General features: G+C 34.9%; 2 pseudogenes; one reads left to right on the top strand and one right to left on the bottom strand.

Moving 5' to 3' along the window:
• Positions 1-409: 409 nt before the first annotated feature.
• Positions 410-2,230, top strand: LOC116125806 (annotated as a pseudogene).
• An 11,690-nt stretch (positions 2,231-13,920) lies between these two features.
• On the bottom strand, positions 13,921-20,380 carry LOC116125805 (annotated as a pseudogene).
• Positions 20,381-24,129: the final 3,749 nt, after the last annotated feature.

The following is a 24,129-nucleotide window of genomic DNA, read 5'->3' as shown; positions in this document are numbered from 1 at the left end:
CATCAATGAAGTGTATGTAGTATTTAAAGCCTTCTACGGAATGTGACAGGAGCTGGACCCCAAATACACTATGAACTATTTCAAGTGGCTGAGTTGCTCTATTATAGGAAATAGGAAAAGAATTTCTGTGTATTTGCCCATTTTGCAACATCACAAAAACCTAATGAAGAGTAGAAATTAGTCTTGGTTGAGGTTTTAAGTACTTAACCAAAATTTTTGTGTAAGATTTCTGCATGGGGATGACCAAGTCTATTGTACCAAAGTATTAAAGATTATATCCTTAGTATTGGTGTCTTGAGAAGTTGAAGGTGTGTGAGATATTAAGTCATGATATATCGTGGGTTGTGAACTCTGGAAAACTGAACCGAACTAAGTGACTGTGTGCTTTGAGAAACAAAACCAGAATTAGATGACTGTATGGCTGAATGAGCAGAATGCAAATGATGTCTGTCATAGAAGGCAATGAATATTGTCAGCATTAGAATCGGCAGATGTAGAACAAAGTTAGCAAAAACATTTCTTTTATTCATATCAAAGAAATTCTTTTACAAGTACCAGAATCAACAACCATGGCATTAGAGTTGATAGACTCAATAGAAAAAATTCAACTATGCCCCCCTCACACTCCCATTCAACCCCGCTTGCGGTTCTCTCCTCCAAGATTTACAGATAATAGGGATGAAATTGGGGAGAGTGATATGAAAGGGACAAGATGCTTTTAGAACTTGAGCAAGAATGCCTTGATATTTACCGTAGAAAGGTTAGCGAACGAGAAAGTGCAAGCTGATTTGCATCAAACATTGGCCGAGGCTGAAGCTGAAATTGCGAACCTTACTGTTGCCCTTGGTGAACATGCTTCCTTTTCACGGGAAATGGCCCTCTAAAGCAGCAAATTTCTGCAATAAGACCTTTTTTGGAGGACTTGAGGTCAAAGAAGGAAAAGAGATTAAGGAATTTTCAGAGACCCACTGTCAGATTGTTCGGATTTGTGCGGAAATAGCAGGAATGGGCAGTCTGTTATTGCTTCCCACAAGTTGATGATTCCAATTTGACTTTGAAGAAATTGGGGGATCTTAAGGCGCACCTTCATGATTTACAAAATGAGAAGAATCTTCGGTTGCATAAAGTTAGCAATCATATCAATACTATTCATGAGCTGTCACTGTGTATCAATTGATTTCTTTGAGACGGTCAATGAAATCATCCGAGCTTGAGTGATCCAACATAGTCAGTCAAAGAGCATCAGCAATGACAGTCTTGCCAGATTGACTGGTGCAATTTATTCCCTAAAGCAAGAAAAACTACAAAGGCTTCGAAGCTCCAAGGTCTAGGAGTGCACTGATAAAGCTGTGGAACCTCTTGGACACACCTGTTGTTGAGCAAAGAAAATTTGACCATGTTACTAGTTTAGCTTCTTCCTCGATTGATGAAGTTTCAAGACAAGGATGCCTTGCTCTAGATGTCCTTGAGCAGACGGAGGTTGAGGTTGAACCATTAGTATTCGAAAGCCAGCAAGATGAAAGAGTTGGTGTTCAGAGGCAAAATGAGCTTGAAGAATCTACAAGGGGTTCTATGGATGTAGATAGTGATGCAGCGCGACAGATTCTCATCAGCTTAATAGATTCAGGTACGTTGATTGTCTGATCTTCTTCAAGCATGGATGTCAGATAGCAAAAGCCAAAGAGGAAGCTTTAAGCAGGAAGGATATTTTGGACAAGGTAGAGAAATGGAAGCATGCATCTGAGGAAGAAAAGGTGCTCCATGAGTATGAAGGATCAAAATCGATATAGTGCTGGTAGAGGAGCACAAGAATCTCACACGTGCAGAGAAAGCTCGAATTCTTGTCAGCAAATAACATCTTTAATCGAAAATTTGACTGCAAAAACAAAAGCTGTGGGAAATGGAGAAAGGGATTCCTTTTTCTATGACAAGGCCCCCTCTTACATGTACTGGACAATATACTGTGCAACGCCAAGAGAGACGGAGGAAAAGCGTAGATCTCGGGAACAAAAACGCTGCAAAACAACTAGCTACAAAACAAGAGGCCATATGGTTCAAAGCCCCACATTAAAAAGCCTTTGGGTCAGTCTAACACCATGGTTGGAACTCCAATGGTCGTCGTGCAATGACACCATCAAACCGTCATGGTATCTCTGGTGGGAAGGATCGTAGAGAGAGTAGTAGGGTCACAAATGCAATACTAAGGAAATTCAGCCATACAGTCATCTAATTCTGGTTTAGTTTCTCAAAGCACACAGTCACTTAGTTCTGGTTCAGTTTTCCAGAGTTCACAACCACTGATCATATCCAATGACTTAATATCTCACACACCTTCAACTTCTCAAGACGCCAATACTAAGGATAATTCTTTCATACTTTGGCACAATAGACTTGGTCATCCCCATGCAGAAATCTTACACAATTTTGGTTAAGTTACTTAAAACCTCAACCAGACTAATTTCTACTCTTCATTAGGTTTTTGTGATGCTGCAAATGCAAAATACACAGAAATTCTTTCCTATTTCCTATAATAGAGCAATCAACCACTTGAAATAGTTCATAGTGATATTTGGGGTCCAGCTCCTGTCACTTCCTTAGAAGCTTTAAATACTACTACACTTCATTGATGATTATAGTAGATTTACATGGATGTTTCCTTAAAGACTAAGGCTGAAGTTCACTCTGTTTTTATTAAGTTTCATCATTTGGTTGAAAGACAATTCAATTATAAGATGAAATGTTTACAATTGATCAGGAGCTGAATACAAGGGTTTAATTCCTTACCTAACCAATGCTGGCATACTTTTTAGGCACTCTTGTCTTATGTTCACCAACAAATGGTAAGATTGAAAAAACATAGCCATATTGCTGAAACTGGCCTTACACTTCTTGCACTGCATTTATGCCTTTACATTTTTGGTGGTTAGCCTTGGTCTGCTGTTTTTCTCATAAATAGACTACCTACATCAGTTTCGAATTTTATCTCTCCATATCAAACTTTGTTTTGTCATGACCTCTTTACTCACTCTAAAGTCTTTGGGTGTGCTTGTTTTCCATACTTGAGAGATTTTCAAAAACACAAGTTAGTTTTCACTCCTGCAAGTGTGTTTTTGTGTTTATAGTCTTGTTCACAAGGGTTAAAATGTCTCAATTCATATTGAATCTTTATTACACCTAGTGTTCAATTTAATGAAACAATTTTCCATTTGCTTATGGTTTCGGTTCTCAAGTGTCCAAGCCTTCCACTTCTCAAAATCCTCAAAATTCTCCAGCATCTTTCAGTTCTTCAGGTCTTAATCCTTTAGTCTCCAGTTTTCCTTTGTGCATTCCATCAGTAACTGATAACAGGCCACAAGTTGCTCCTGCAAGAACTGCCCTCCACCAATCTTCTTCAGCAATTGGTAAGTTATCTTCTTCTCCTTCATTCATTCTTCAACTACTTTATCTCCTTGTTCCAATCAATCCTTACATCATCTAATCCTACACCTCATTATGCATGCCCACTACATCCTCTTCAACCTTATTAAATTGTCCTTAGTTGTTGATCTCACCTCTTTTTCTCCTTTGGCATTCAAAGGTCAAAACACAATGAGTTCATCTAGCTATCCACTTGCTTCTAGCTGTCCACTTGTTATTGACTTGCACTCATCACAGTTTTCTACTAAAAAACATCCGCTGCATATCTCTTCCACCATAACCATCCCATGCAAACTAGAGCCAAGACAGCCTCCCAACAACCCTTAGTACTTCCACATACCACTGCAGCCTCCCAAACACTGATGACACTAAACCTAACGACCTTTAACACTAATGCGTTTCAGCCACCACTCAAAATACCACTGCCTTTGTCATTTCAAAACCTGCTCATTCAAACCAAACACAGTAACAGAAGCACTAGCTCATCCTGACTGGAATCAATGCGAAAATTTGTTTAAACCTACAGCTACCTTTAACACTAATGCTTTTCAGCCACCACTCAAAATACCACTGCCTTTGCATTCAAAACCTGCTCATTCAGAACCAAACACAGTAACAGAACACTAGCTCATCCTGACTGGAATAAGGCAATGCAGGAAGAGTTTAATGCTTTATGGCTAATGACACTGGGTATTAGTTCCTAAAACATCAGCTATAATATTGTTGGCAACAAATGGGTCTTTAGAACCAAGTTTCATGCTGATGGGAGTTTACAAAAATATAAGGCTATATAGTAGCCAAAGGTTTCCAGCAAACTCCAGGATTGGATTACTTTGAAACATTCAGCCCGTTATCAAACCCTCAACTATCCGAATTATTTTTTTTCTTACTGTCTCCAAGGATGGGATATACACAAATTAATATCAATAATGCTTCCTCAATGGCATTCTAAGTGAAACAGTTTTTTATGAAACAACCTGAAGGTTTTGAGAGTTTTCAGTATCCCTTTCATGTGTGCAAGCTTAAAAGGCTATTTATGGTCTGAAACAAGCCCCAAGGCCTGGTTTGACAAACTTAAGCAGGCTTTGCTGGACAGAAAATTTGTGAACTCGATTTCTGACCTCAAGTTTGTTCATCTACAAGGATAACTCTCGGTTTTGTATGTCTATTTATATGGATGACATACTTGTTACTGGTTCAAACACATCATCAATTCAGCAACTTATTGAAGGTGGAATCATCAGTTTGCATTAAAAGTCTTGGATCAGTTTCTTATTTCTTGGGATTGGAAGCAACAAGAAATTCAGAAGGTTCTACCTAAACAGACAAATATATCACTGATCTTCTTGTTAAACAAAAATGCAGGATGCTCATTCGTGTCCAACCCCTATGGCTGTTGGAAACAGTTGTTTAAGGTGACAGTGAGTTATTTCTGGATCCTAGTCTCTATAGAAGCACCATCGGAGCTTTACATATTTGACTTTAACTCGGCCGGACATAAGCTTTACGGTAAATAAGCTTAGTCAATATCTTCAAGCACCTTCTGAACTTCAGTGGCAGGCATGTAAAAGAGTGCTAAGATACATCAAAGGGACTCAGTATCATGGGTTCCATTCAGACCAGCTGCTTCTTAAGTATAGAGTGCTATGCCGATGCTGATTGGGGAAGTAACTTAGATGACCGGAGATCCACAAGTGTGTACTGTGTTTTCTAGGTCCTAACTTGATCTGAGTTCTCGGAAGCAAAAAGTGGTGGCTTTATCCTCACAGAAGCTGAGTACAGAGCACGCACACATAGCTAGCTACTACTGGCTTGGCTGGACAGCTTATTTTCTGAGTTAGAGTTGTCTTGAGCTCTTCACCAGTTAATCTGGTGTGATAACATTAGTGCTGGAGCATTGGCAGCCAATCCTATTTTTCATGCACAGCACAAAGCATATTGAGATTGATGCTCACTACATGGATCAATGCTAGCTAAACTTTCATGCAATATGTGCTTCAAAACTTCAGATTGCTGACATTTTAACCAAGCCCCTATCTGCTGCTCATTTCAAGAATTGAAAATGAAATTAAATGTGGCAGAGATAAATTGGTCGATCAGTAGAAAAAGAAGAATTAACTGCAGTATGTTAAGTTTCAGATTGGCAGTTCGAAGTGTTTCCCTTTGTTTGCTGTTGAAGGGTTCGTTGATTGGTGATGCAGAATTGTTTGCTGTGCAGAATTGTAGAATTGTTTGTTTGTTGAAGGGTATTGATTGTTTGCTATTGAAGGTTTGATTGATTGGTGAATGCATATTGTTTTGCTGTGCAGAGCTGTAGAATTGTTTGCTGTTGAATGGTTATGGATTGAATTGTAGAATTGGCTGCTGTGGAAATGATGCAGAATTGTCTGCACAATTACAGAATTGTTTGTTGATGAAATGCAGAATTGTCGCACAATTATTGTGTGCAGACTGTAGAATTGTTTGCTGTTGAATGGTTGATGATTGAATTGTAGAATTAGCTGCTATTAAATGTTGCAGAATTGTCTGCACAAATTGCAGAATTGTTTGTTGTTGAAATGCAGAATTGTCTGTACAAATTGCAGAATTAGCTGCTGTTGAAATATTGCAGAGAATTAGCTGCTGTTAAATGTTGCAGAATTGTCTGCACAAATTGCAGAATTGGTTGTTGTTGAAATGCAGAATTGTCTGTACAAATTGCAAAATTGGCTGTTTTGAAATGCAGAGTGTGAGAATTGGCTGTTGAATGAAATGCAGAGTTAGAATTTCTTTTTGTTGGTGAAATGCAGAAATACAGAATTGTTTGGAGAATTGCAAAATTGTCTGTACAAATTGCAGAATTGGCTGTTGTTGAAATGCAGAGTGTGCAGAATTGGCTGTTGATGAAATGCAGAGTTAGAATTTCTTTTTGTTGGTGAAATGCAGAAATACAGAATTGTTTGGAGAATTGCAGAATCTGCTTGCTGTCCAGAAGAAGTGAAATGCAGGAAATATTTTTCAACATTGCAGAATCTGCTTGCTGTTCAGAATTTGCTGTCCAGAATTTTTTGCAAGAGCTGAGATTAATCCAAGAAGAGATAGTATGAATTGAGGAGGAATGTTAACCAGAAAATGATCAGAATTAGTTCTTTTGAGAAGGGACAGTATGGCTTAAGGGGGAATGTTAGTAAAAGGTCATTTGCGTAATTGCAGCATGTTGCACTCTTAACTTTACTCTTTTACTTTACTGCAAGTTTAGAGCAGCTCTCTTTCTCTTAATATAAAAGAGAAGCTAAACACCTGTACGCGAATTAATTTTCAATTTATCAGATCTGCAGTTTTCTTCAAAGTTCTCTTTACTCTTTCTTTCTTCTTTCTTTGAAACTTTCAAGTATTGCTAAATTGTACTAGACCATCATATGATGTGTCTTACACTATAACGAATAAATAAAGTTTATGGTTATGTATTGAATAAGTAAAAGTTTCATTTTTTTTATTAATTATCAGGACATTTTTAATATAACTCAGATCAAGTCAACATGGAGGTTTTGAGATTCAAAATATGTAGAGTTATAAAAATATTGATCATTCGAAATCCCATCTACGAACGATGTTTTTTATTATGTATTTTAAATTCATATACCATGCACTAAATTACCATATGCATGCAGAAAATCCTAACCAATTAGTACGATGGCTACTAGTGTTAGGCGCGAGTGCTTCCACAATACAAGAACTTAAATGCAACTAAAATTTAGTCACAAAGTGATGATAAAATTTTCAAACAGGTCTTTTCAATCCTAAAGAGGTTGTTACTAAACGAGTAAAATAAAGAAGGTATTGTTTACTGAGTCATATCATTACGAATGTAAATATAATGAAAAAAAAAAAAAAAAAAAAGGAAGATTGGTAAGATTTGATGTTTCAACCGAAGACAACAGAACAACTATACTGTCACAAATTTTTTACGATTAATTAGAGGGATCTTCTACATAAAAGAACGATACTCTTCACACCCAACAATGATCGGCTTAGTAAGCCAAGTTACCACGAAACGGCTTTGTGGCAGTAACTTTAGTGAGTTAATGTTGGCCTTATATTTTAAGCGAGACTTTTGAAAGCATTCTGGTGATGCTCCTCTTATGATCCATGGTATGTCTCTTATAGTTATATTAAAATCATGAGTGAACTAAAGCGTTAAAGCGATAGAAAGGAATTTGTTTGACTTGGGATTTACTTGCACAATAGAAAGATTTAAAAAAAAGGGTGTGACAAATAGTCAATAAGTGGGCGTAAAGCTAGCTAAATGTCATTTAAGTGATCAAAAGAAAAGACCGATTCCCCCGATTGAAGAGGATCACCGAAATGATATTAACATTGTCTAACAAAACCCTTTAATATTTTTTTGTTTGGAATCTATTCAAACTGGGGACCCAATTGAGTAGAATCCAACAACAGGATCTAAAGTGCGAAATTTAGAACTTATTGGGTTTAAAGAAAAATATCAAAGGGTAACTTGTAATTTACCAACCCAATCAAAATTTTAATTTTGATTATTTATACGCTTATTCTTATATGTGAATTTGCATAGTGTTCGGTGCATTGGCCTTGAACCTAGTATTAGAATTTTATTTAAGAATTTGTAATTTTTAAATAGGGCTCACTTGCCATGCCCTACCTCCTATCCTATTGTAACTTATTTCTCTCATCTTACTCCCCTTGAATGTAACTCGATGTTTCTTTTTAATTATATAAAATTAGATTAGAATTTTATTTTGAATCTTGTAATGATCGAGAAGAAGAAGTGTTTGAGTAAAGAAGGCGAAATGAAGATTCTTTTATATTTCTTTTACCTAGGTTGACTTACTGAATCCTCTAGGCTCAAGGAAATTGGTTTTGGTTAAGGTAGTGCACCAACACATTTATCTTTATTGCTTATTATGCATGCTAAGGGTGGATGTTATGACTATAAAACGTTAATAAAGATAATAAATTGATGAGACCAAAAACAAAAACCCTCATTAGAGATATTAAGTCTATTTTACACCTTCCAACACAATGGGCTTAGCCAAACCACTATTCGTCGTGACCTTGCTCGCACCAGAGAAGGATACACTTCTACTAGTGATAGGTTAAGTCGCGTTGGAGTTTTTCCTTAATAGTGTTGGGTTAAGACTAAACTAGTAGTTTTGCTTGTTCGCATTAACAAATGTTGAAAAACATACAAGAGGCGTAGTAGAGAAGTGCAATCAAATGATGCATGTGTTGACATATTCTACTCTATTGATCCAAGAGTTACACTTGAGGACAATGGTTGGTGCCATTGGTTTGTTGGCCCAATTTATATTTGGGGATTAATGGTTAGTGCCATTAGTTGATATAAATTGAGTTTGTTGACCTACCTAAATCAACCCATTTTGGCTCATTCATATCAGTGAAGGTTTAAAATGGAATTGAAGGGATCTTGGCCCACTAGGAAGACCAACGGGCCTTCCCAAGTTTAATAGTGAGTGCTATTAAATCTTGAGTAAAATAGTGGAAGCGTTTAATTGACTAAAGACCTTATTAATTATATTCATATAATATGATATTAACTCTATTTATTTTGCACTTGTAGAATCACATACAAAAATGACAAATTCCTCCCTAACATTGCAATCTATGATAAAGAAAGAGAACAAGTTATATGGTAATAATTTCCTGGACTGGTGTAAAAATCTTTGGATTATATTGTAGTCAAAGAGAAAGCTATATACCATCAATCAAGCTATGGTTCTAGAATGTGATGTTGATCTCACTCACCAACAGCAAGACGTTTATCAAAGACGTCTAGATGATGCTAATATTAACCTTATTAAGTACATCATGCTAGCATCGATGGCACCTGAACTGCAGAGGTAGTTTGAAAATATGGATCCATCTACCATAATTTTTTTCCTTCGTCGGAGCAAAAGGTACAAGGTAACAAAACAACTATTTAGTTACACGATGGAGAAGGGTACTAAAGTCGGGCCTCATGTACACAAGATTGTTGAGTACATTGAGACGCTAGAACTTTTGGGTGTTTGTATGGACGATCACTTAGTTACATACTTTGGTTTTCCAGTCCTTGACAAATACACTTTCTCAATTCATATTGGATTTCAAATAAGAACAAAATAGAGAAGTCCCTTTCGGACCTTATCGATATGCTAGAAGCTACAGAACATGATTTTGAGAAGTCTAATGGTGAGGTTAGCAAGGATAGGAAGGTGGTTTTCTTTCACTATGGCAAACCTGGCCATTGGAAGAAACACTACAAGGCCTTCCTAGCAAGCAAGAAGAATGATGCCTCTTCTTCCAAGATTATGTATATTATTGAGATTAATTTATCTTCTGTTACATCTTGGGTTATTGACATGGGATGTGGTTCTCACATTTATACTAATTTGTAGGGATTGTAGCAGAGCAGATCGCTTGGTTGAGGAGATGTGGACTTATGCATTGGAAATGGAGCCAGAGTGTAGAAGGTTGAACTCGTTAAAGTTCAGATTCCACAAGATACAACAGATAAGGGACAAGATGATGTATCACCTGAGATAGAGAAACATCGAGAGGAGGTTACTCCACATATTGTGGAACAAAGTGAACCACCTCAAACTATACAAGAGTTGCGTAGGTCTATGAAAGTACGTCATGAGCTCGAGAGATATGGTTTTCTTGTGACTCAGTACAGTGACATACTTGGTTATCAGGATGACGTTGTATCAGGTCTAAATTCCGCTAAATGGCTAGAAGCCATTAAATCTAAAATAGACTTCATGTACCAAAACCAAGTATGGACTCTGGTAGAGCTACCTAAAGGGGTCAAACTCATAGGGTGTAAATGGGTCTTTAAGAAAAAGAGTGACATGGATGGTAACATGCATACCCATAAAGTATGACTGGTTGCTAAAGGTTTCAAACAAAAGCATAGTATAGACTATGATGAAACCTTTTCACCAGTAGCAATGCTAAAGTCTATTTGGATTTTGCTTGCAATAACTGCATACCATGATTCCAAGATTTGGCAAATGGATGTCAAAACTGCTTTTCTGAACGGAAACCTTGTAGAGGTTGTCTATATGGCACAACTCAATGATTTCGTTCTTGAAGGAAAAGTAGAAAAGGTATGCAAGTAGCAAAGGTCTATATACGGACTTAAGTAGGCATCAAAGAGTTGGAATATTCATTTTGACAAAGCCATAAAAGAATGTGGTTTCATCAAAAACGAAGATGGGCCTTGTGAATATAACAAGTTCAATGGGAGCGTAGTGGCATTCCTAGTATTGTACACAAGTTGCAAAGGTCCATATGTAGACTTAAGTAGGCATCAAGGAGTTGGAATATTCATTTTGATGAAGCCATAAAAGAATTTGGTTTCATCAAAAACAAATATGGGCCTTATGAATATAAGGAGTTTAGTAGGAGTGTAGTGGTATTCCTAGTATTGTATGTTAATGACATATTACTAATTGGAAATGATATACCAAACTTGTAGAAGGTAAAGACTTGGTTATCCAAGTACTTCTCCATGAAGGACTTAGGAGAAGCAGCCTACATCATTAGTATTAAGATCTATCGAAATAGATCACGAAGGTTGCTTGGCCTAAGTCAGAGTACATACATTGACAAGGTTCTAAAGAGATTCAACATGGAAGAATCCAAGAAATGGTTTCTTCCTATGTCACATGGTATTTATCTCTCGAAGGACATGTGTCCTAAAACACCCAAAAAGAGAGATAAGATGAACAGGATTCCATATGCTTCCGTTGTTGGATCCATCATCTATGTCATGTTATATACTCAGAGTAATGTCTTGTGTGCAACATGTCCATCATCTAGGCATTCTTGAGATTGGAAGTGCCTGCCTCCCGCTAATTCACAGGCGGTGGCACTAGGATCAACGGTGGGCGAGTTTGTGCGACTCGTTAGTTGATTTCTTGATTTTCAATTTCTTCATTGCCGACAGTTGCACTTCTGGTGCTTTTTGTACGTACCATTACTGTCGAACGGTGGCTGTGGTGGTTGCGATGACTGGGATTGTCAAGGGGGTGCCCTCATTTTACCGCAAAAAATATTGTTACGAAATCTGGCATAACTAGAGTGATCCGATTAACCTCGATGGAATCAGAACCAATGGTTGCGTGATTATAAATAATCAGCAAGTGAATTGAAAATAAAGATGCAAGAAGGATTTTTAAGGAGGTTCGACAAGTTAACTCTCAAGCCTATATCCTCTTTTATAAAAATCTCAAATATTCATATGTCTGAGTGAATATTTGGGCCTAGTCTAGACCAGAACAAACCTGAATTAGCCTAGAAAATTGACATCCCTACATTCTATTGATGACCTTCCCAATCGCATCGAAGAATTATCGATCAAATTATTTATAGCTTGCATTATATTTTATGAAACTAAAAGAAGTTGTATATTACAAGTTGCTATGAATTTTACATTATTGCATGAAAGTTTTAATGATATATAGTATTAAAATTTAACTAAAAGAAGTTTGATTTAATTGTTACTTAATTATAATATCCTGGTTCTTTTAATATTCCACTTGTTAGAATATTTCTAACATTCATTGTGTATGTTTAATATGCGATAAACGAATTGATTGGTAACAAAACTGTGATCATAACATGTGAATTGGGCTTTAAACCAAAGATAGGCTTAATGTGATGATTTAGTGTAAGCCTAGTTGTGGGGTATGTGATGGGTAGACGTAGACCCAATAAGAAATGTTTGTAAGCCAAACTGTGATCATAACATGTGAAAGGTTTTCAGTTTGTGAAATCTTATCTTGTGTAAATTGTATGGCTTTTATTACCAGATATGTGATTTAATTTAGGATCGTTTAATTGTATGACTTTTAATTTTTGTGATTTAAAATGATTTTATTATTATGTTTGTGAATACAATAAAGATTGGTTCACAACTCAATCTTTCAAACTTTTTCTTATAATCCTCATATGACAGATCGTAATTGGACAAGCATGATCCATTTGTAAATAATCAATTGAAACTGTCACATCAGGGTTATCATAAAAAGTTTATAAAATTTGGTGGTAAATATAGTATTAACCTTATGAATACGGTGATCAACAACTTGAACTAACAGTTTGTGAATTGAAAGTTATTATTCATTGTCGTCACATGTCTGTCATTTACTTAGCACTACCGTGAGATCACCGAATGATATTATTGTTGGGATGGGCTATTGTATGTGCTAATTAATTGGGCCTGTTAAACATTATTTATGAGGCTCTAATGATATGTTTGGTTAAATTGCTTTTCGTTTTATAGTTAAACGAATTTGCTTTATGCATTTTGTATATAATCTTTTTGGAATATGATTATAATGGGCATGATGATTAATTTCTTGTTAGAAAATTTATAAATTGCCAAAACAATCTATTCATTGATATTTAGGAATTTCTCTGTTTTTTTATTTTATTTTATAAATTACCAGAACAATCTATTCATTTATAATGTGTTATAACTTGGCCAAAAGGGGTCATTGCATATTATATTTTAAAATAAGCATGTATTTGATTAATAAAGACGTAAATATTTAGAAATTTTTCATCCTAAAGGAGATTAATCATCTGAAAAATTGTATGTCTTTTTGTGTGTTTGTGACGTTATAACTTGAGATTTCTTTGAGAATAATGTCATAATGATATATATATTTTTTTTACTTGTTCTTGTTTATGCTCATGATTATGTTATCAATTTAACTAATTTTGTTATTTGTATAGCTCAATGCACATTCACCATTAACAATCAATCATCGACCATTGAGACTTTGACTAGTACAAATTTAAGAGATAGAAGGAAGATGTGGATATTGCCTTTAGCTTGGGTATAATATAGCCCTACATCAAGATCAACCTTAATTTTAAGCCTACTGCTGCTAGTACTACTGAAGAAAAACAACAATATGAATCTTAATTTGAAAATAATGAGGACAACAATCAACTAATCATATAATCCACATTACTTCACATTCAGACTTGGATCATTTATGTTAATCATGGAATAATGAAGGGATTTGGAGATATATAGTCTACTCACTAATCATAGTTTCCCAAATATGAGGTTCCTTTACAGAACTAATCTTGTTGTAAAATCCAATTACTTACCAATTACATCCTTAATAAAATAACAAAAGATATATTCATAATATACAATGTTAGACTAAACAAGACTCAATAATCTAGCATTTAACGATATAGTTCGACAGTTTAATTAAAACATGCTAAATAGTGTCAGACTAGCGTATTAAGGCTATTTTTGTCTTTTTTATTTTCACTAAAGACAATTATGCTAAGTCATGTGATTTTATAACTAACTCTAGCCTTTAAACAAAGCCTTAATATTTTGGGAATCAAAATTAATAAGGATGACTATATATGGGAATATCTCACTTATAAATCAAGCTTTATCATCTACTCATGAACAAAAGCATTCTCTCAGTCTTACATATATAAAGTGCATTGATTGGGTTTTCATAAAAAAGTCTGATTACAGAATGACCATCAGTGACTAATTTTAACACTAGTACTTAATTGTTCATTGATGCGTACCTAGGGAGGGAGACATTAATTACATCATCAAGACAACAATCTTCCATTATTGTTCAAGTTGACTTGTGTGACATGTAACTCTTGAGGCAGGAGATTATACCTAATGCCCTGGTTCTCAAATATCCTCTTCAATTCAAGTACCAACTCTGATCGTCGATTGCTCTTTTCCCCATAATTCTGATGGTTCATGGTGTGTTGAACACACAATATCATATTCATCTTGTCCATATTCTCAATTTCCTTCACTACCACTGCGTGTTTTGGGTTCCAGTACTTTGGCTTGCTCTCTATATATCTGCATTCAGCAATAAATTGTAATATTAATCAATGAGCTCTGTCAAGAGATTTATGATTATATTTACATAATTTATCACTTACACTTGTATAGCTTTCTTCATTGCATTAATGTCATCAGCAGGAGTGGAGACATCAATGGTGAAATCAACGCTATCTCCCATTTCAGGGCTTCTCCGGAAATTGCTGATGGGCTTTGTGAGAAGAACGGAGTTGGGGTAGTAAATCTTCTCCATATCATAACGTAAGAACACTGTAGTCAATATGTTCATTTCTTCCACAATCATCTGCATGTACATGAAACATAACAGAAAAAATTATGAACATAATCATTAGGGATGGGAATGGGGTGGGAGGTCTCCTCCATTCCCTACTCCACTTTAGGATTTTGTTTACCATTCTCGACCTCATTCCTCAAATTATTTAACTAGGGCAAGGATGGGGAATCTGCACCAGGTGAGTGCGCTTCCCAAATCTACTCCATTTCCCAATTTAAATTAAATATAAACCCACTCCCAGCACATTAATAATAAATAACATTATAGTGAATTTACCTGTACACCATCAACGACGCAACGATCACCAACATCAAAAGGGTGCATGACAAACACAAAAATGATGGATTCGAAGATGGTTTTGCAAGTGTTTTGAAACATAAATCCCACCAGCAGCAACTGTGATGTAACCACGAATATTACCTTAGTGGTGGCCACTCCCAAAACCAAAAGTGACACCACTATAATTATTACTATCACAATTGCACTAGCCAATTTGTGAAGTTGTTGAACTGCTGTTTTTGTATCATTCAAGGAATGGGCCAAAGATTTGCGCTCAATGTATGCATGTACCTGATAACCAAATGCAAGAATGAAAATTTCATTTCGTTTAAAATACACCATAAATTAGGAATTTATTTTATTTACCCGCCTATGAGTTCTATTAGTATTAAACTCATCTACTTTATCCAGATAATATTGAAAACATCTCCATAATTATTTTAAATCACTCTCTAAAGGGAAAACAAAAAACCTTAAAATATCAAACAGCCCCTAACAAAATATAAAAACTTCCTAGTAGGGGTGTTTTTAATACTTTCTTAACAAAGTGGATGAATATTAAAAACCCTAATAAGGATGTTCTTAATATTTTCTGGACAAAGTATTTGGATTAATACTAAGCGATCTAGTAGCAGAAAATTAAATAAAGCCCATAAATAATTAAAAAGTTAAAATGAATTATGTTGATTCCAATTACCACCCAATTTCGAAAAGAAGACTTAGTGATCCTCCCAGTTTCGAGTGCTCCTTCGAATAAAGGGAAAATAGTATGAACTTCATCTTTCTTTAAGTATCTTAGAAGATCTTCCACTTCTATAAACCTATGTAAAACACCCAAACAAAATGTGACAAATAGTTTAGAAGATGAAGTATGAAATATAAAGACTACTTGCTTTCTGTTTTCTATAGTGCCAATAAAGATGCTTTCTTCTCTATTAAAATATTAAAGCTAAAACAAAAGTAGAATATAAATGTTAGGATTATTTTAGAATTAGGATAATTATGCTAAGTCTCTTATAATTATCTCTTATAATTATATTAAATCTTATAATTATCATTTATAATTATGCTATTATCTTATTAGGATATAATTAGGATTATTTTATTATCTTTTCATAATTAGATAGAATATCTTATTAATTTGAATTAAGCAGTTAGAGTCTTTTTGGGAGTTATTGAGGTCAAGTGTAAGGCTATATAATAGCCTAAATCTAAATTGTGGTTATCAATGAAGAATTTTGTCAATTAATCTCTTTATCTTATGTTCTCAGAGGTCTCTGTTTCTCATATAAACAAATCATATCTCAAACCCTATCATTGGTGCTCTCATTCTCTAGTTATGGCTGAAGGTACTCATTTGCATCTTTTGGATGAGCAACTTGCTAAAATTACGGCCCTACAATCTGCCCAAGCAGAGACTCTTACTTCTTTAACAGAGAAATTGGAAGTTTTGACAGTTGGTTTTCAAGATGTTACTTTGCAGATTTCAGCTCTACACAACAAGTTCGATCAAACCTACTAGCAAAACCAACATTTCGGCGAATCATCTTTAGATTTGACTGGGCGACGTGGATCAACTTCTAGGAGTTTTTTTCCCAAGTCTTTTCGTTTAGAAGTCTCTCGTTTTGATGGCATGGATTCACATGGCTGGAGGTTTAAAGCTGAGCAATTCTTTGATTACCATAATATTCCTACCGAGCAACGGTTGACAATCTCTTCCTTCCACATGGATGGGCCAGCTCTCTTTTGGAATCTCTGGATGCATTCCAATGGGCAGATCTGTTCTTGGCATTCTTTCATATAGAATTTAAATGTTCGTTTTGGGCCTTCAAAATTTGTGGATTACCAAGGGCAGTTAGCAAAACTTACTCAAACAGGTTCTGTAGTCGCTTATCAAATAGAATTTAAGGAACTCTTTAATCACGTTTTTGGCCTTCCAAGTACGTTCCTTCTAAGTTGCTTTGTATCAGAGCTCAAACCAGAAATCCAAAGGGAGGTGCAATCCTTCCGGCCTCACACCCTCAACCATGCCATTAGTCTTGCCCGCTTGCAGAAGGACAAGTTGCAGGATCTACACCTATACTTTCAATCTATCGGCCCCCAATCTTGCGATCTTAGTAAATCAACTCCTAATGTTCCTTTAGCACAGCAAGCCCTTTTGACGACTCCAAACCAATCGAATCCCTTGCCTATTAAGCAACTCACGGTGGCACAGATGCAAGAACGGCACAACAAAGGTTTGTGCTATAATTGCGATGAGCGCTTTCAACCTGGGCATCGCTGCAGGGCCAAGTTCTTTCTCTTGCTGATGGAGGAGGATGATGATGAGCACAAGGATGAACCAATATAACTGTTGTTGATGGTGTCGTACCTTGCAACCTTGAGGACAAGGTTGAGCCGAAGGGGAAGGCAATGTTAGGATTATTTTAGAATTAGGATAATTATGTTAAGTCTCTTATAATTATCATTTATAATTATTGCTCTTATCTCTTATTCAAGATATAATTAGGATTATCTTATTATCTTTTTATAATTAGATAGAATATCTTATTAAATTTTAATTAGGCAATTAAAGTCTTTTTGGGAGTCATGGGGTCAAGTGTAAGACTATGGGGGTGTTTGTTAAGCTTATAAGCTGGTCAAATAGTTATTAAGCTCTAAATTAAGCTGACTGTTTGTTATAACTTTTTTGAGCTTATAAGTTGAACTTATAAGCAAAAAAAAAATAAGTTGGGGGGAAGAGTACTTTTTTTTTTTTTTTTTTTTTACTTATAAGCACTCTGCTTATAGTTAGTTTGACCAAGTATATTACCACAATATCCTGTTTAATTTTAAAATTCCATAGTATACCCTTATTTAATGTAGTACCTTTTTTAGTCATTTTATAATAAATGTACTATAAGCCACATTTTACCAAACACGTCAACTACTTATCAGTCACTTATAAGTATTTTAACCAACACGTAATTGCTTAAAATTTCAAATGCTTATAAACTAATTTAGTTTATAAGCACTGTGTGTTTATAAGCTAATTTTCATAAGTCAGACAAACACCTCCTATGTAATAGCCTAAATCTAAATTGTGGTTATCAATGAAGAATTTTGTCAATTAATTCTCCTATCTTGTTCTTGGAGGTCTCTGTTCCTCATATAAACAGATTATATCCTAAACCCATCAATAAACTACCACGAAGCTGGATCTATTATGGTTTATTAGTTTAAAATTTAAAGATGTTGATCACTTTAATATGTTTCAATGAAGAAATCGCTATCTTTAGTAATAGTTTATTTTAAGTTGGTATTTTTATTTTGACTTAGAGTTACAAGATGAAAGTTAAAAGTCCATTATTTGGAATAAAACATTAAAATATTATAGATGCCAAGTTTAGATTACATATAATAAATAATTCTCATGGTTAATTTGAAAGTCTCAGCTTTTCTACATTTATTTAAAATAAATTATCATGGGATACTAAACAATCATTTATTTTAGATAGGTCCTTAAACAATTACTTATTTTAAAACTGATTGATCAAGTTCAAGAATTATTCATACAGGATTTTAAAGGTGTGTGGGGTTAGGTTAGAGAAAAAACTAAAAGCTACTATTTAAAAGAGACGCCTAGCGGCTACCACCACCAGTGTGAATGAATATGATGATCAATACATTGTGCATGCCACGTTTATATGATCAAATTAAAGTAGCTATTGAGTAGAGAAACATCATAATAATCAAACAAATTAATGAAACTTACCTGGCACCTGGTTTGAACATTCTTGAAGATCCTCTGAGCACTTGTCCTTGCTTCCCATTCACTATGATCTCCGACTCTGCAGCCTCAAATTCATCCACAGTGTAGAAATTGTCGACAATCCTGATGATCTCACGTACTTAAGTAGCCTCTTCAACATTCCAGCCGTGGCCCTGCTGTGCATGCTCAGTTTCTTTAGCCTCTCCATGTCCATCCTCCTCGACCGAACTTCTTCGAAAACGTTCTGTAGCACCGTTTCTCAGCTGGCCGGCATAGATTTCGACGCATGAAGAGCCCGCAGTCGTGGCGTTTCAATTTCGGTCTCATCCAACGGAGGCCCGGATAAAGTATCAAGAATATAGTGGTGGAAAACCGTCTCCTTCATGCGATCGAAGAAGGTCGCCACATGAAATAGAAGCAAGAACTTTAACCAAAAACTATTTTAACAACCAGATTGTGGCGCCAAAAGCACAGCGATAAGAGTGCGAAACACTTTCTTGAGAACGGAATTATGTTGTGAACATTTGGAAACATAATCATAACAAACTAACGCAAATGCTGCCATGCACATTTTGAAAGCTCTTGCGCAATCCATAAACAAAATATAAAACCTTTTCTCGTAGATGAAATTACGCTCAATGATAAAGACGAGCAGCTACCAACCATCCGGAAACAAGCCGCCCCCACAAGAGAACCATAACCATGAGCACCATTTCCATAACTCCAACCCCATTGAACTTTATGTTTGAATGATTTGAGGGTTAAAGAGATATCAAACATGTCATGATGATGAGAAACAATATGACTCAATCAAGGCTCTCTTGTTGATCTTTCTTTTCTTTCTTTTGCGTAACTTGGCTGTCTGTAATCTTCACCATCTTCTTCGCATTCAAAGTTCTTAAACCACTCTTAATCGTCATCAGATGAGGTGTTATCTTCTGGGTTAAGGTTGGAGTTCTTCGGATTTGAGAGGGAGAGGATAGTTTTTTTTCTGCAAAACGGGATTTGGGTTTGGAAAAGCTGAGGCCCCGAAAGCTCTTGTTTCTTGTTGGGTTTTGGAAAGTCGGATCAGTTGATTCTTGCCTGGTTTTGTTGGTTGGTTCATCTATGAAGAGAACAACTTGATCGGATTCGGCTTGCGTTGTCTGAGTTTTGGTTATCCATGAATGAGAGAGCGTGAAAAAGAATGAATTTTTTTGCAGAAGAAACTATAATTATAGAGCAGCACTCTGATTATGAGCATGTGAAAACTGCAGGAGAAGCTTTTTGAACTTCAGTGTATTCTAGAAACCTTATGTTATGGGCAGAATTAGGGGTAGAAATTGGAGGAAACATATTTTCAGGTATATTTAGGAAACTTGAATTGATTTGCATGCTTTAGTTGAATTAATTTTAGGAAACATTTTGTTCTAAGAAGACACAAGTTTCCCTCGGAGGGTAGCCGAATCATATATTGGATAGATTTTATGAGAATCTAGAAGAGATGTGAAAATTATCAAGGGATTGTCCATTTGATGATTCATCGAGGGAATGTTATATTAATCCAATTGGTAATTTATAGCATGCTTTATTCAGATAAGACTCTTTGTTTATTGAAGGGATTACTTTAGTAAATGGACCCATTAACCACTACCAAGTGGAGGTAATTGTCAAAATTGTCTTTGATAAATGGTAATTATATGGTAGTAGTGATAGTGCTCTGAAATCATTAACATAAAATTAGTCAAAATACAGCGCAATCCACAGGAATTTGCCACCTATACTTGGCCATTAATATATGAAGCCATAACAAATGGGGCCAACCTTTAGCAAAAGTTATGATCCTAATCCATTTTTCTTTGTTAATATACCAACCTATTCTTAGGCTACCACTTTACTTTCATACATTGGCCTATATACACACAGAGATACCCCATTCGATCAATTTCTTTCTGTATATGGACCACAAAAACGATGCTATAATTCGCAGACAATAATTGTTTTAATACTATAATGCTCTGTATGTAAGTTTATAATTCTAAATTTTTGATGAGATATACTTGTTTTAAATATTCATGGAAAAAGACTTAAGGTAGGTCGAGTTTAATTGTATTTAGATTTAACTTTGTGATAGTAAGAAGACACAATACCCCATTAAGCTGATTTGAAAATAAAAATTAAAAACCCTCATCTAATGTTGACTTGAAAAAGAGAAAAAAAAAATGTTATGTGAAATGTAGATGTTTCACCGCGTGGGAATGTCACCCAGGGCACATGTTTTACACATTCCCGTAGAAAGGAAAACCATTTGAGTTGTTTTCTTTCTTCTAGGTTGAAGAATGGTAGAATTGCCCCCAAATTTCATTAGTCTTGTATACATTTGAGAAGAGCTATGTCATTTGAGGCATGCCTAAGGGCATTTCCACTCACGCCATTTTGGTAAAAAAACATCAAAATGGCGTGGGTTTGGGCTCCAACCCATCGTAAGCGCCATGCAAAATGGAGTGGCACTGTAGCACCATTTTTTATTAAAATTGTTAAGTAATAATTTATATCAAAAATTACATCAAATTGATTATTTGTATTTAATTTAATTTGATTATTATTTAATAATACATTCATAATATGATATAATTCAAAAAATGATGAAAAATTAAAAATAAAACTCATTCAATGCAAATATTAAAATACAATAGTCAAAAAAATTAACACTAATTTAAAAACACTAAATCTAAAAAGCTTGAATGAACACGTTTTTGGGATAAAAATATATTATGATATAATGACTGCGTGAATTATTAGCACAACATGATAATCGAGGATGATCATAGTTGATGCACGATTGAGAATCGATGGAAGCGCCAACAACGAAGTTGAAATTGTCACAAATGAAATGTCCAATTTCAAAATTTCTTACTCGAATAGACAAATCAAGGATATAGAGGCTCACCAGCTTTTCGAAATGCATTAATGATCATTTGTAGGAAAGAACTACTAATTCGGAAAATTAAATTACTATCAATATAGAATTTATTTTATATTGTTGTTTTTTTTTTTTTTTTTTTTTTTGGTATCATTTTATATTAGATTTAATATTTTTCTATATTAAAGAACGTTTATTTGATTAAGTAAATGCTGAATTTTATAAAATTAGTATAATTTCAAAGTAATTATATTTAAAAAAATCTAATTCCCAATATTTAATTAATTATACAAAAATAATGAGTGAAAAAATTAATTGTTGATTATTACAATAAAATAAAAAGAAAGAGAATATTCTAAAGAATATTCTTTTGGTGTAATATTTGGTATAATAGGTTTGAGATGCAATAATGTTTTACACCAAAATTTGCACCAATTTGTGCAATGGGTTTGAGATGGTCTAAGCGGTGGCCTCATGCGACTTGCTATAACATGGCCTCAGCGTTGGGTTCACTTCAAACGAAAATTAAATTTCATTTATTTTTAGTTGACCATGGAACCCTCGCGTGGTGTTTTTTTAAATTAATTTTTTGAAGTGAAATATATCTATGGGAGGAAATTACTCAAATACCCTCTACATAATTAAATGTAATAGGGTTTTTCGTAGTAAACCTCGTGTATTTGGGTTTAATTGCAATTTGCAATTTGAGCAAGATCTTCTATTAAACAACAATCAATAAAAGGTTGTAAACATCATTGTTCTTGGAATCAACTATTAAACAAAGTCATATCCCAACAACCAAATGTTAGTGGAAAAACAAATGTTAACCACATGGAAATAACCTGCCAATTAACGCCAAGCAATGAAAGGGATTGATCCAAAATGAAAAGAAATTGAAACATTTAACTTTATAACTAATAATAACCGATCTTCAACTGTTATGAGTTTTCATGAAGAAATTAAGAAAATGACAGCTACACAACTGACTCAAAGAACTCAAATCTCACATATCTAAATAAAGAAACACAAATAGCAACTTAAGCACAATCTAGAACACATCAAGTTCACACATCCAATTAACCAACACAAAAAATCAATCAAACACTCAAACTCAAGAAACCAAACTAAATTGTTAAGTTCAAATATCAATCGCAGTTAAAAAATAATTCAATAAAAGTAATACCTAGAAAGGAAACTCAATCAGATCCCAGTAAAGACTCAAAATTTAAAGTAAAACCTAGAGAGAAAGCACAAGAAAGAAGCATAGAAGAGCAAAAGCTTACTGGGTTATACACAATGGCGGATCCAGAAATTTTTTTTAGGGTGGGCCAAAATAAAAACTAATTATATATTAATATTTTTGTCCATTAATATTTTTGTTAGGGTGGACCAAAATCCAAAAATTATATATATTAATATTTAAAATAAAAATTGAGAGTGGGTCATGGCCCACCCAAAAGTGGGCTGGATCCGCCCCTGATTATACATTACAGATTACCGATTGGGCACTCACAAATGAAGTTACATTATAGATTAAACTACTTACAAATGAAGTTACAAAATCATCCAATGTCTTAAACAATGAATGAAAAAGAACACAACCATACCGAAAACTCCATTTCCAATCAATTACAAGTTGTGACTCGATAATTGAAGAAACAATTATAAAACCAAAACAAAACCAAAGCATCCAAGAAACAAAACAACATAAAACAAGTAACTTACTTGGTTAACACAAAGAAAAACTTCGACTAAACCTTTGTTGAAATTGAACGAAGTGTGATTCGCTCGATGTTTCAACTGAATAAAAGCTTTAACTAAACCTTCACTAAAATAAAACAAGTGTGATTCCACCGATTTTGCACAATGGAGAGAACGAAGATTGCAGAAGATTGTGCAGATGGAATGGAAGAATGATTGAATTGGGATTTAGGAATCGAAAAACTTAAACCGAGTTTTTCAATTTCAGTAGCCCCGTTTGGGCCCCAAGTAGGTCGGACTAACGGTTTGTTATTATTCTGCTTGTCAGATTGCAGGTCACTCTGGATTAACTACTCACGATGGGTTTAGCTTCGGTCCAGACCGGTGGAGGCCCTAGTTCCCTCTCCGACTAGTCATACCATCTAGGCCGGGCTAGGATTCAGAACATTGGTGTAGATTTTCTCTAACGAAAATGGTCGGCTACTTGATCGTATTATTATTGGGTTGATTTTAAAATCACTTATGAGCAATGTTCAGAAACCCGGACCGGACCGGGCGGTCGAACCGATCCGACCGGGTTTCGCTCACATTTCTAGTTTGAAAAGAGTAAAAAACCAGGATTTTGCTTCAAACCACGGTTGGACTGCCTCACTGTAGCAAACCAGCGGTCCAATCGATATGACAAGAAAATCCGGTCCACACCCAATCCATTTAATCATATGAAATATAATAAAAAAGTAAAAAGTAAAAACCACAAAGTCAAAGTGCCCCCAAATTTTTTAATATGAAAAATTGAAAATTTTCAATTTGCTTTTGCGTTGAGCTGTGTCTGCCACTTTTTTTTTTCTCCTTTTTCATTTTGGTTTGCTACTTTGCCTGTTTGGCAGTTTGCCATTCACGATCTGCACTCTCTCCAG

Source organism: Pistacia vera, unplaced genomic scaffold, assembly GCF_008641045.1.
Source record: "Pistacia vera cultivar Batoury unplaced genomic scaffold, PisVer_v2 Contig171, whole genome shotgun sequence".
Classification (NCBI taxonomy): Eukaryota; Viridiplantae; Streptophyta; class Magnoliopsida; order Sapindales; family Anacardiaceae; genus Pistacia; species Pistacia vera.
Note: the sequence above shows the minus strand (reverse complement) of the source record. Positions and strands in the feature narration are given on the sequence as shown.